The following is a 14,941-nucleotide window of genomic DNA, read 5'->3' on the forward strand; positions in this document are numbered from 1 at the left end:
AAGAAGGGGGTACACCCCAGAAATGCGTCGGCCGTCCAGATGTCTGAGGTTCTACTGGCATGTGCCGTGAGGTCCAGCTGTCTGAAAAGCGCTTACTTAAATTTCCTTGTGAGTAGGACCATTGCTTTTTATTCTGTTTTTAATAAAATTTTAAGTGGTAATGCACAAGGTCGGTGCGCCCTCCTTTCTTTTCTTTTTTGCTTGGGATTTTAGTGCAGCAGAGGCAATGCTGTCAGCTCACTACAGGAAGTTAAGAGCTCTCTAGATTCCTGGCAGATGAGCAGGTATTTTTCTGTAATGGCAATTTTTTTTTTTTAAAGCCTAAAAATGTAGGGAAATGTGCACACATTGCAAAGATGTACTGAATGTTCTTTGACTTGTAGAAATTATTGTGCTAAATGTTTTATTAGCAGGTACGTCTGTGACCTAAATAACTTTTGCCCCTTATCATGACCCTTATTCCATTGGTGTTTTCTTTTGTGGAAATTTTACTATTAACTTTTATTTTTAATTATTATTATTTTTTTTATTATTATTAATTTGCAAACTTACGTTTCTGAGAACCTAAATGTTTTAAGGGAAGACGGTGAAATAAATGTTATACATAGTATATATTCACTATCTTGTTTTTTAATAAGTTTTGTACTTTTTCCAGTGACTAAAGTGGTTCTCCAGCCTCCCCATATTTATTTGAATTTTTTTATTAAATTGTGGTGGATACTGAATGTTTCAGATACTCACCCGCCCAGCAGTGTCTTACAGAATCCTGTCAGAATTCTGCCCCCCACCACCATCTTTTGTGTGACGTCATCCTGCGGCCTGCTGGCTCTTCCAGGTTTAGCTGACAGTCCTCTGGATGGTGGCCCGCTAAGCCCGCCTCCCTGCTGCTTTTGCTATGATGCTCTGTGCTTCTCCTGGGATATCTACGTGCTTTTCCCAGGAGCAATGGCAGGCATATTGCCTGTGATATGCCTAGGTGAATGATGGGCATTAGGGGATGGGACAGAACTCCTCTTTGAGGAAAAAACGAAGAAAAAAAAATGCACGCTTTACATGGGTAGGAGGGAACTTCATAATAAGGGTGAAGTTCTATGTTCATGTCTAATTTTGATGCTGGTTGCCCTGCAGCTGTGTCTCAGAACTGCAATGTGTGCTGAGAGCTGTTGGGAGTTTGTTTGGTAGACCCAGATGTGTCTGCAGTTTCCCCTTTTGGCAATAACCAAAGTTCACATTTCTCTTGTACTACAGCTGGGGCTTCAATAACCTTACAGTTGGAAAATAAACAAGATCGCTAGTATATACAAACTTTAAATTTCTCTGCCCTCCATTGAAACATCAGATGTATCAATAAGGTGAAATGGCATCAAAAGTGAAACTTCAGCCAAATCTAGGCATGGGGAGAGATTGAAGCTTTTGATATATATTTATTGCTGGTCTGTTTTCCATTTACACACGATGATGCGTGCCTCTGAGACACAAGTGTAAGTAATACAGGCCTTAGATTATACAGTTTTTTTTTTTTTTTTTTTTTTTTTTTTTCGGCAGCCAAGGGTTGCAGCAGCACAAATAATTGCTTGATTCCCCCATCAACACAAATCAACACAGTTGGCATTGATGGGAGAATGCCTCCCTGGGGAGCTATTGTGTTCAAGCGGGTTAAGGAGGGCATGGTGAGCCATCTCTGCCGGGAGAACACCATGATTATTGCTAGAGCCGCTGGCAATAATCTCATGCTGAAAATCCAACATGCTGGTTGTACCCAGGTCAGTTAATGGATCGACTTTGGTACAATCAGCCTGCCCATAGATGGATCCAATCTCGACTGGTCCCTGCTTAACCGGCCGAGATTTGATCCATCTATGGGCGACTTAAATCTTATTAGTAGGTGAACAGCAATAAAAAATCCTCCTATTCTTCCCATTTTATTTTAAATAGTCTTTCTATTCCCTTTGCCACAAGTCTTTATTAGCGTCAAGTGCTACACTGGCTGAGAATTCCTCATCTGACGTGTGATGTGGTTGCATCTGTCGGCTTTCATCACTACAGGACACAGTAGTGGCCAATGGATGTATAGAATATCGCTCAGTGGGAGGACAGGCAGCCAATGCCCCTCAAAGTGTCAGATGCTGAGGACTTTTCAGCCAACATACTACTTGAAGATAAAGGCCAATCACAGGAAGGGGAATTTTTTTTTTCAGGAAGTGCTTTTATTTAAAGTTATTTTAAAGCGGAACTCTGAGATGAGCACATTTTGTCTAAATACAAGAGGCATGCATATTCTTGCTTGAATGATCTTGGTGTGTTTTGTGTGTTTCTTCCAGATCTGTGCAGTAATCCATTGTGAAACTTTACCTCTGTGTAGGTGCTTCCTGTATTAAAGACTGGTTGCTGCTGCTGTTTCCTTGTGCAGGGTAACTGGTCTTGTCTCCGCCCCCTCCCATAGTTTTCTGCAGTCAATGTGTTGTGGCTGGGCCTACTAGGCCCCTCCCACAGCTCCGTTCTCTTCACAAGCTTGGTGCAGCACAGTGATGTCATTGCTACTTTTACCAGGTATTATCTATGTTTGCAAAGACATTTGGGGCACACAACGTAAATTTCTGTCCTTTTGTGGCTATTAATAAATATATTTAAAGTGGTAGTAAACCCTTACATATACCCAGTGAAATGACTGGCCTCAGGTGAGACACAGATGAAACCAATGAAGTAAACAGACGATTTCCTTTACTAAGTGATATGGCTGCTGTGAATGCTGTATCATGATGCAATGCACCTACATGCCGTTTGCAGAGCTGTTTTTCAGCTTTGTCTCGAGAGGCTTCCTATCTGCTGCTGGGGAAAAAAATCAAGTGCTTCTCCGAATAAGCCTTGTATGTCTATCAATGAATGCCAGGTTTTCTGATTGGCCGAGGTGGCGATTGTGATGTCACTTACCCGCTTCTCCCCCTTGGTCAATCAGTGAAAGCCTTGTATTTACTGATTTTAAAATGCAAGGCTTGCTCTGAATTAAGTAACACTTAAGCCGTGTACACACGATCGGTTTGTCCAACGAAAACAGACCGATGGACTATTTTCATCGGACAAACCGATCGTGTGTGGACCCCATTGGTTTGTTTTCCATCAGTGAAATAAAATAGAACATGTTTTAAATTTTTTCCTATGGATAAAAAAACGATCGTCTGTGTGGAAGTCCATCGGTCAAAAATCCACTTATGCTCAGAATCAATTCGACGCATGCTCGGAAGCATTGATTTAAATTTTTCTCAGCACGTCTTAGTGTTTTACATAACCGCGTTTTGGGACGGTCGGATTTTTGACTGATGGTGTGTAGGCAAGACTGATGAAAGTCAGCTTCATTGGATATCCGACGAAAAAATCCATCGGATTAGATTCCATCTGATATCCGATCGTGTGTATGAGGCTTTAGGCCAATTTGCTAATTTTGTTTTAACAGCAGACAGGAAGTCTTCAGAGATGCTGGAACACAGCTCTGCATATTGTATGTAGCTGATGCTACTACAGTATGATACAGCACTCCCAGCAGCCCCATCACTTCAGTAAATGAACATTTTTAACCACTTAACACCCGCCGCACGCCTATATATGTCCACAGAATGGCACGTACAGGCAGATGGGCGTATATATACGTCCATGCCTTCTAGCGGGTCGGGGGTCCGATCGGGACCCCCTCCGCTGCGGGCGGCTTACCTCCGGGAGCGTTCCGACTCGAGGGGACGGCTGTTCGTTTCTGTCCGCCCCCTCGTGATCGCTTGCAGCCAATCCTGTGAGCTGCCGCCGTGTCACTTTCTCTGCCTGTAAAATGTAAACATAGGCAGAGGAAGTAATGCAGCTCTCATCTCGGCGGTATTTTCAAACCGCCGAGATGAGAGAAGAGTCACAGTAAGTCGCACCGAACACTACACTGACACCAATACACATAGGCACATTTAACCCCTTCAGATCACCCCACCCCCTGTCACACTGTCACTGAATGCAGTGATCATATATGTACTGATCACTGCATTTAGTGTCAGTGTGACAGCCAGTTAGTGTTAGGTCCAGGGTAGCCCCGTACCCCCCCCCCCATAAAGTTTTAACCCCTTGATCACCGCCCTAGTTAACCCTTTCACTCCCTATTGCCAGTGTCACTAAGCGATCATTTTTCTGATCGCTGTATTAGTGTCACTGTTGCCGCTAGGCAATATTGCGTATTATTTTTTTATTTATTTTTTACTAAAGACATGTGGCTGAATAACTGTTGGCCTAAATGTTTGACTAAAATTTAGTTTATTCAATTTTTCTTATAACAAAAAGGTAAAAATATTGATTTTTTTTTTTTCAAAAATGTCGCTCTATTTTTGTTTATAGCGCAAAAAAAAAAAATCGCAGAGGCAATCAAATACCATAAAAAAAAAGCTCTCTTTGTGGGAAGAAAAGGACGCAAATTTTGTTTGGGAGCCACGTCGCACGACCGCGCAATTGTCAAAGCGACGCAGTGCCGAATTGTAAAAACGCCTCTGGGCATTTAGCAGCATATTGGTCCGGGGCTTAAGTGGTTAAGGACCGCGGCAGAATGGCACGGCTGGGCACAAGCACGTACCTGTACGTCCTCTTTAAGTGCCCAGCCGTGGGTCGCGGGCGTGCGCCCACGACCCGGCCCGAAGCTCTGTGGCCGCGGACCCGATCGCCGCTGGAGTCCCGCGATCGGTCCCCGGAGCTGAAGAACGAGGAGAGCGTGTGTTCCCTGATATAGGGAAACACGATCAATGATGCCACGCGTCCAGCCCCGCCCCCCTACAGTTGGAAACACATATGAGGTCACACTTAACCCCTTCAGCGCCCCCTAGTGGTTAACTCCTAAACTGCAATTGTCATTTTCACAGCAAAAAATGCTATAAAAATGCATTGTTTACTGTAAAAATGACAATTGTCCCAAAAATGTGTCAAAATTGTCCGATGTGTCTGCCATAATGTCGCAGTCACGAAAAAAATCGCTGATCGCCGCCATTAGTAGTAAAAACTATTATTTTTTTTTTATAAAAACTGCAATAAAACCATCTTGTAAACACTATAAATGTTGCGCAAACCAATCGATAAACGCGTATTGCGATTTTGGTAAAAAAAAAAAAAAAATAGATAGAATATGTATCGGCCTAAACTGAGGGAAAAAAAACGTATTTTTATATATTTTGGGGATATTTATTATAGCAAAAAGGAAAAAATATTGCAATTGTCGCTCTATTTTTGTTTAATGGCGCAAAAAATAAACCGCAGAGGTAATCAAATACCACCAAAAGAAAGCTCTATTTGTGGGGAAAAAAGGACGCCAATTTCGTTTGGGAGCCACGTCGCACGACCGCGCAATTGTCAGTTAAAGCGACGCGTGCCGAATCGCAAAAACTGGCAAGTAAACTTTAACGTGACAATACCTGAACTTTAAGTTTTAAAGTATATTTAAAGCCAAAACGTTCAGTTCTGAATAGACGTGAGTTGGAGCTTTTGTTAATTTTTATTGCAAAAATTGCAGAAATGGCACGCACTCCAGAAGTAACACATCTTAAAGTGTGCAACCAACTGATTTGAGATCTGTTACTTCTGGTGTGTTGGCCATTTTTTCTATTATGGATTTACTTTGTCTGTTGGCCATGCGGCTTCCTGAAGGTGTAAAAAAAAAAAGGGGTTCCGGGATGGATTTTTGTTTGGGTTTTTATAGCTGCCTGTATCTCCGCTGTGGAGATTCACCCTCACTAGTCTCTGGTACCGGTGTTCGGTCAGATTGGGCGACCCGTGAAAATCGCACAACGGAAGTGACGTTTCATCACGGCCATCTTGGTACACCTGCACTCCTTTACACCCACCGAAATCTTGCATTTCACACTTCTTTTCACCACTAAAACCTGCTTATACAGTATTTAAAAGTCCTTGACATTGTTTTGATGTTGAATTTTAAAAGCCACGGTCTTCTGTCAGATTATCAAATTCGTGAGATCGGCAGGCTTGCTGCTGCTTTCAAAATTCAACATCAAAACCGTGTCACAGACTTCTAAATACAGTATTTTATGATATAATCTCAGTTTAGTGGTAAAATGTGAAAGGCACGATTTCGGTGGGTGTAAAAAGATGTCCGCTTGGCGACTTCAGACTGTAGGCTTAGTGTGGCAGAGTGCAGTGTGTACCAAGATGGCGGCGACAGATCACTTCCGTCAGATTTTGTAACGGAACACCGGAAGTGATAGGAAACCCATCACTTCTTGGTTGTCAGAAGAACTGGAAATGAGGGGACATCTTTCTTTTGGGAGACTTGTTCTCCCATACACAAATTGACATAATTTTTTTTTTTTTTGCAGGACTGTGGCGGACAGATTGGACAATTTTTGACACTTATTTTTGGACCAGTGACATTATTACAGTGAACGGTGCTGATCCCTGTATAAATGACACTGGCAGGGAAAGGGTTAACATCAGGGACCATCAAGGGGTTAATTGTGTTCTCTGGATGTGTTTTCTAACTGTGTATGGGGGAAGGTCTGACTGGGACAACAGAGATTCAACTTCCTGCATAGCAGGAAGACCAGATCCTGTGTCATCCCCTGATAGAACGGATGTCTGCCTTGTTTACATCGACAGATCCCAATTCTGTCTCAGTAGGGAAATGATCGCGGTTGGCTGGCGGACATTGCATTCGCTGCACCTGCTGATCCCCTGCTGGCCAATTGGCCTGTGCCCACACAGGCTAGTGCACGAAACGACGTACCAGTACGTTGTTTCCTGCAGCCAAGCTACCTTGCCACAGTATAACTATGGGGGGTTGATCGGCAAGTGGTTAAAGCCTGGTACACACCAAGGTAGGGGTGCCCAACCAGTGGCCCGGGGGCCACATGTGGCCCGCGGAGCCCTCTGATGTGGCCCGCGGAGCCCTCTGATGTGGCCCGCGAAATTCTGCTCTGGGATGGAAATCACTGGGGGTTATTTACGAAAGGCAAATCCACTTTTCACTACAAGTGCAAACTACAAGTACAAAGTGCACTTAAAATTGCAGTGCAGTCGCTGTAAATCTGAGGGGTAGAACTGAAATGAGGGGAAGCTCTGCTGATTTTATCATCCAATCATGTACAAGCTAAAATGTTGTTTTTTATTTTCCTTGCATGTCCCCCTCGAATCTACAGCGACTGCACTTTTAAGTGCACTTTCAGTGCAAAGTGGATTTGCCTTTCGTAAATAACCCCCACAGTGTATATATGGGCATATCTGTTCTGCAGTGGTTACTGGGCTGTTTTCAAACTGATCTGCAGGTGCAGAGCGGTTATCTTCACTGAGCCATAGACTTCTGTTATTACCTGCAAGTTTTGTAAGCTTTCTGAAAGTGCACCAAACCTGCAGAATATAATAGAAGTCTATTGCAAAGTGCAGGAAAGCCAAAGGTACACTGCGTTGCACCCGCTGTGCGGGTAAACCGCAGAGAATCAGTGTGAAAGCGGCCTTGGTCCCCTTTCACATAGTCAGTTTGACAGCCCGACCAATTGGACCCTCCATTCACCTCTAAGTAGTGGCAGACATAAACCAACTTGTGTCCTACCTCCAATATGATCTGCTAAAAAGTATAGTGGGCTGTGTCTGTGTTCACTCTGCATATGCAGAGCAGACATGGACATGCCATGCACCTGCTTCTGCGTTTTATCAGGGTGTTTGAGCCATAAGCTTTTGTGGGAGTATAGTTTTGCTAAAAAAAACACTGAAAAATGCTGCAAAGCTCATTCTACTAGTGTTTTTATAGGCCTAATTTGTGTGGTGGTTTTTTTTTTCTTCCCTTCAATCCAGCTCTGGTCTGAGCTGCTGTGCCAATGATCCAATGTCAGTACAGCGACCTCCCCCTCGGACTTGTGTTCTGACAGGCAGACATCCCCCTAGCCAGAACACTCAGGTCAGCGCTCTCAGCCAGTTTTCTGCTGTTTTTACTTCCTGCTGTGTTTTTGTGGATGGGAAGTAAAGGGGAATCTCCCAGTGGGGACACAGATAATAAATGGTACCTGACAATGGGTTTTGCCCATCCCCCTACTCTATTCAAAACAAAACGAAAAAAAAAAAATTGGCTTTACATACATTTTAGCTAGCAACAAAGTTGCTTTTAGTAATAGTACTTGAATGCTTTGATCCAAAAAAAACTACTTAACATCAACCTGTAGTAATTATGGGGATTGCAAAATAATGTAAAAATCCAAAGAGTAGGTGTCATAATATACCACAATACAATACCAGGACCTCTCCTAACTAATGAGAAATGCCACATGCAAAAGGGAGGAGCGCCCTCTGGCCGGCTGTCATGTGACCGGTAGAGACGGTGTATGTAAATTACATTGGCATCTTATGGTGCTTGCTGCACGATCATTTGTTTTTATCTTTTGCAAGTTGTGTTTAGTTGCTCTTATAAAAAAGATTCATATATTGTGTAAATAGTTTTAAAATAACCACTTAAAGGGCAGAACTAGGTGGCCTAGTACATGAAAATGAATGCAGAGTAGAGTTGCACTAATTATTATTTTTTGTCTCCTGTGGAAAAATCTTTTTAATATTTTTTTTTTTTTTTTCTCCCTCTCTCCCCCTAACTTTAAGAGGGAAGCTTCAGAAAAAAAAAACTTTCCACAGCCCCCTGCGTATAACACGCAGGCACAGTTTACCCTCTATTTTGAGGATAAAAAAGTGAGTATTCTACGCCAATAAATACAGTATATAATATTAATACAGCACTTCAGTTTGTTTGTCTCTTGTCTGGATCTTGCAGTGGCACCTCGAAATTTTAGCTATATATAATGATTAGTTCTGTTTTTGTTCTCTACTTCAAATGCCAAAGCTCTGGGAATTGCATAATCTGCAAAAAGTCTGCAGTTTTAGTTAGCACCTGCAATTTTTTTTAGATTTGGAAAATCGGAAAATATATTTGATTCTCAACTGCTTGGAAAACGAGGACCTTTATAGACGACAATGTTGCATGTTTTGTTTTGGTTGTTGTTTGTTTTTGCTTTTTTCTTTGTATTAGAACTACTTTAGCTTTGTAACTGGCTTGGGTGTTTAACATTCTTTCCCCACTTCCAGTTCCCTAAATAGAAGCACTTGGCCTCCAAGGCACTTTTTTTTTTTTTTTCTTCTTTCTTTTGCTTAAAACCCCATGTGCAAGTTTGCCTTTTTTTTAAATAGTTAAATAAATGTAGCATTATTTAAACAGATATGTTATGTTATTTTAGTGTTTGAGTTTAGGAAAGTATTTATTAAAGAGGGGGGGGGGACATTTACAAATATATTGAACAAAGTAGTTAACTAATATGTGTTGATACAGTTTTTGCTGGATAACTTTTGTGCTGTTTTTTTTTTGCCTTTTTTTATATTTGTGTACAAGTTGTTTTTGTTTTCTTACTGTTTATTGCTGGCTGTAGATTTGGCATGGGCATAGCCCAAACATATTAGGAAGTAGATCTAAGGCAGCCTTTAGACACCCCTGTCCAACCTATCGCAACAGAAGTCTGTCCACGATGGAACTTGCTGGGCAATGTCTATTGTTACTTTAGGAGGAACCTGGAAATTGGAGGTAAATGCTGATTATATAAATATGCACACACAGCCAATTTAAAAATTAAATAAATTATTTTACATAGTAAAAATATCTGAGATTTTTATGCCTGGTCTCTTGCACAGACTTTGGACATTTTAGAGGTCACTGCAGGGAATGGGGTCGATACAAGCCAAGAATGCCACTGTGATAGATGTCAGTCTGCAGGGCCATAAACATTAAACCACTGGATCTTCATAGCTTTGTAAAGCCCCTAAACTGTGGTGCAATGAACTTATTAAAATAGTCATTGTTTTTACTGCTGTCCTGTTTGTGTAATAAAACTTGCAAATCTACTGTAATTGCTGTCTTGTGTGTTTTTTTTTTTTTTTTTTCTAAGTGGTAGAATTTTTTAATATATAATATATTATTACAGTGGGGCAAAAAAAGTATTCAGTCAGCCACCAATTGTGCAAGTTCTCCCACTTAAAAAGAGGAGAGGCCTGTAATTGTCTTCATAGGTATACCTCAACTATGAGAGACAAAATGTGGAAACAAATCCAGACAATCACATTGTCTGATTTGGAAAGAATTTATTTGCAGATTATGGTGGAAAATAAGTATTTGGTGAACATGAAAAGTTCATCTCAATACTTTTATCTATCCTTTGTTGGCAATGACAGAGGTCAAAGTTTTCTGTAAGTCTTCACAAGGTTGTCACACACTGTTGCTGTTATGTTGGCCCATTCCTCCATGCAGATCTCCAGGTGGTGCGTTTGGGATCATTGTCATGCTGAAAGACCCAGCCATGTTTCATCTTTAATGCCCTTGCTGATGGGAGGAGGTTTGCACTCAAAATCTCATGATACATGGCCCCATTCATTCTTCCATGTACACTGATCAGCCGTCCTGTTCCCTTTGCAGAAAAACAGCCCCAAAGCATGATGTTGCCACCTCCAGGCTTCACAGTAGGTATGGTGTTCTTTGGTTGCAACTCTGCATTCTCTCTCCTCCAAACACAATGAGTTGTGTTTTCTACCAAACAGTTCTACTTTGGTTTCATCTGACCATATGACATTCTCCCAATCCTCTTCTGGATCATCCAAATGCTCTCTAGCAAATCTCAGACAGGCCTGGACATGTACTGGCATAAGCAGGGGGACACGTCTGGCACTGCAGGATCTGAGTCCCTGTCGGCGTAGTGTGTTACTGATGGTAGCCTTTGTTGCGTTGGTCCCAGCTCTCTGCAGGTCATTCACTAGGTCCCCGCAGTGTGGTTCTGGGATTTTTGCTCACTGTTCTTGTGATCAATTTGACCCCAGGCAGTGAGATCTTGCGTGGAGCCCCAGATCGAGGGAGATTATCGGTGGTCTTGTATGTCATCCATTTTCTAATTATTGCTCCCACAGTTGATTTCTTCACACAAAGCTGCTTGCCTATTACAGATTCAGTCTTCCCAGCCTGGTGCAGGTCTACAATTTTTTTGTTTCTGGTGTCCTTCGACAGCTCTTTGGTCTTCATCATAGTGGAGTTTGGAGTGTGACTGTTTGAGGTTGTGGACAGGTGTCTTATTACTGATAACAAGTTCAAACAGGTGCCATTAATACAGGTAATGAGTGGAGGACAGAGGAGCCTCTTAACCACTTACCCCCCGGACCATATTGCTGCCCAAAGACCAGAGTACTTTTTGCGATTCGGGACTGCGTCGCTTTAACAGACAATTGTGCGACGTGGCTCCCAAACAAAATTGGCGTCCTTTTTTTCCCACAAATAGAGCTTTCTTTTGGTGGTATTTGATCACCTCTGCGGTTTTTATTTTTTGCGCTATAAACAAAAATAGAACGACAATTTTGAAAAAAATGAATATTTTTTACTTTTTGCTGTAATATCCCCCAAAAATATATAAAAAAACATTTTTTTTTCCTCAGTTTAGGCCGATACGTATTCTTCTACATATTTTTCGTAAAAAAAAATCGCAATAAGCGTTTATTGATTGGTTTGCGCAAAAGTTATAGCGTTTACAAAATAGGGGGTATTTTTATGGCATTTTTATTAATATTTTTTTTACTAGTAATGGCGGCGATCAGCGATTTTTTTTTTTTTGGTATTGCGACATTATGGCGGACACTTCGGACATTTTTGACACATTTTTGGGACCACTGGCATTTTTATAGCGATCAGTGCTATAAAAATGCATTAGATTACTATAAAAATGCCACTGGCAGTGAAGGGGTTAACACTAGGGGGCGGGGAAGGGGTTAAGTATGCCTGGGTGTGTTCTTACTGTGGGGGGGGGGGGGGTGGCCTCACTAGGGGAAACACTGATCCTCGGTTCATACAGTGTATGAACCGAAGAAAAGCATTTCCCCTGCTGACAGGAACGAGAGCTGTGTGTTTACACACACAGCTCCCGTTCCCCGCTCTGTACCGAGCGATCGCGTGTGCCCGGCGGCGATCGCGCCCGCCGGGCACACGCACGGGAGTCGGGGGCGAGCGGGGGGCGCGTGCGCGCGCCTCCGGCGGCGCGCGTGCGCCCCTAGTGGCGGCTAAAAGGTAGGACGTCATAATACGTGATCTCGCCTAGGAGAGCCACCTTGTGGACGTATTATGACGGTGCGGCGACGGCAAGTGGTTAAAAAAGAAGATACAGGTCTGTGAGAGACAGAAATCTTCCTTGTTTGTAGAGGAGACCAAATACTTAATTTCCACCATAATTTGCAAATAAATTCTTTCCAAATCGGACAATGTGATTGTCTGTCTGGATTTGTTTCCACATTTTGTCTCTCATAGTTGAGGTATACCTATGATGACAATTACAGGCCTCATCTTTTTAAGTGGGAGAACTTGCACAATTGGTGGCTGACTAAATACTTTTTTGCCCCACTGTGTGTGTGTAATATATATATATATATATATATATATATATATATATATATATATATATATATATATATATATAAAATCCTGAATCATACTTGCCTAGGTGGATAAGGCATTGGTCTGATGCTGCATCTGTCAACTGGTGCCTCTCCACTGAGAACCGAGCGATGGAACAAAGCAGATTGCTCGGTTCTCACAGTTCCCTAAGAAAAGAGCTGCTGACTGTCATTCACAGCTCTCTGCTCCCTCCTCTCTCATTGGAGTGCTGGGCTGTGGAGGGGGCTCTCGCTGAGCCGGGTGTCGGTCCAGGGATCTGGCAAATTCAGACTCCATTGTCGTGATGATGTGGACCCTGGACCGACTTCCGTGAGGTCAGCAGTGAGTGGACTTCAGCCTGCTCGCTGCTGAAAACCATTCGCAGAAGTGCAAAATGAACTGCATTCCTGTGATCCATAGAACTACAGCCAAACAAGCTTTGGCTATACTTCTCCTTTTAAGGTAAAAAAACATTCTGTTTTGCAGCCCGCTCCCCTAGTTATTCTTACCTGAGCCCCATTTAATCCAACGATGTGCACGGGAGCAGTGACTCTCACCACTGTGTCGCTTCTCATTGGGCAGATTAATAGCAGCAGCCATTGGCTCCCGCTGCTGTCAATCAAATTCTGTAAAGAGGGGTGGGGCCAAGTTGCCCTGTCTGTCAATAGATGCAGACTGGATGGCTCGGGAGCAAGCATGCACAGATTCCCCCATGGAAAGTGGTGTAATGGAAAGTCCCACACTCTGCTTGAGTGCTTCTGTCAGTATATCGCTTCCTAAGCTCTGGAACACGAACAAGACCAGTGAATCTGGCTAAGTTACCCCAAGAACTAGGCAGTGCCAGTTTTGGAGTAAACTAGAATAAGAACTGTTTATTTGAACACAGGTACAGAGATATACACTCGGACAACCCCCCCCCCCCCCTTCTTTGCATAATGACACAGGGCGGGGTAAACTTTACCTCCACCAGTAGCATGACACTGGTGTATTTAACTTTCCAATAGTAGACCGTCTTTGGGAAGGGCTGCTGGAGAAATCTCCCACCTTCTCGCACAGCTAATCCACATAGACATGTACATCCCATAATAGGTTGCTCCCAAGGCAGACACAAGCAAAACAATGGGATACAGCCACACCTCAAACGATCTAATAAAAGTATACCATAGCCCCAAGTCAAAAAGCCCCTTCCTTCTCAGCACAAACCACACATATAGAACACTGAAATGCTGAGTCCGGTGTGGTTATACAGTGAATGAATGAATGAATGAAAACTTATATAGCGCAGCACATGCGAATTTAATCGCCTCTGGGCGCTTGTTGTTCCTGTCTCCTTTGGTATCAAAAGAGATGAGTCTTGATCTTTCTCCTGAATGCTAAGTGATTCTCCTCCAACCGAATGCTGGTTGGTAAAGCGTTCCATAGTCTAGGCCCTTGGACCGCGAATCTCCTTTCTCCTTTGGACTTGTATCTGGCTTTGGGTATCTGGAGGAATATTTTGATTGGTGGAACGCAGAACGCGATTGGGTTTATGAGCTTTTATTTTTTCGCATAGATAATGGGGAGCATTCCCATAGATACATCTATGCGTTAGACAGTGCTTTAAAAGTGATTCTGTCTTTTACTGGTAACCAGTGAAGGGCTCTCAGTGAAGGTGAGATCGATTCCCAAGGTTTTTTCCCAGTCACAAGTCTAGCGGCCGTATTTTGAACGACTTGTAGACGAGCGATTTGGTACTTGGGGAGTCCGAGGTAAAGGGCAAAGTGAGTCGTATTGGGCAGACCTGACTGGGTTTCTTGGTCACCCTTTGTTCCTAATAGACATAGGGTGTTCTACACATAGGAGGGGCCAGGGAAGCTTTACAAGGAGTTTCCAGAGCTCTCCTAGGTAAGCTGGGTTCCCCAAGCCCTCCGCTCAAAGTGACTCCCGTCACAAGTGGCTTTCTAAGGGTGCACTTGCAAAAAAGGAGGGGCCTGATGCGCCAGCAGGGGACGCCAGAAAAGGAGGATCAGGGCTGCTCTGTGCAAAACCATTACGATAAATATAACTTTTTTTTTTTTTTTTCTTTTGGAACTACATTTCCCATGATGTTCAACTACGCTGCAGAGTGCAGGAGCGTCATGGGAAATGTAGTTCCTAAACATCTGGAGTGCCAAGGTTTGCCATCACTGCGATATGCTGTGTTTACACATACATGTGCAGAAAAACACAGCTCAAAGGACATGGTGGGAATAGAAAATCAGCATTGTAATAATTGTCAAAAAAAATAAATAAATAAAAATTGTATTGCCAAGTATAAGCTTACTTCAAAGAAGAAATAATCTTTCATGTTGAGTGCTACATGCCTGCTGGTATTCTCCCTCCACAACTGAATTCCTTGCAGCTTCTTCTCTGCCGTTTACTTTCAATTTATAAGGACCACATATCCCATGGTACCTTGCTGCCTGCTAGCAGTGATTCCTGTACTGACTCCGCTTTCTGAAACGCCTC

Source organism: Rana temporaria, chromosome 3 (assembly GCF_905171775.1).
Source record: "Rana temporaria chromosome 3, aRanTem1.1, whole genome shotgun sequence".
Lineage (NCBI taxonomy): Eukaryota > Metazoa > Chordata > Amphibia > Anura > Ranidae > Rana > Rana temporaria.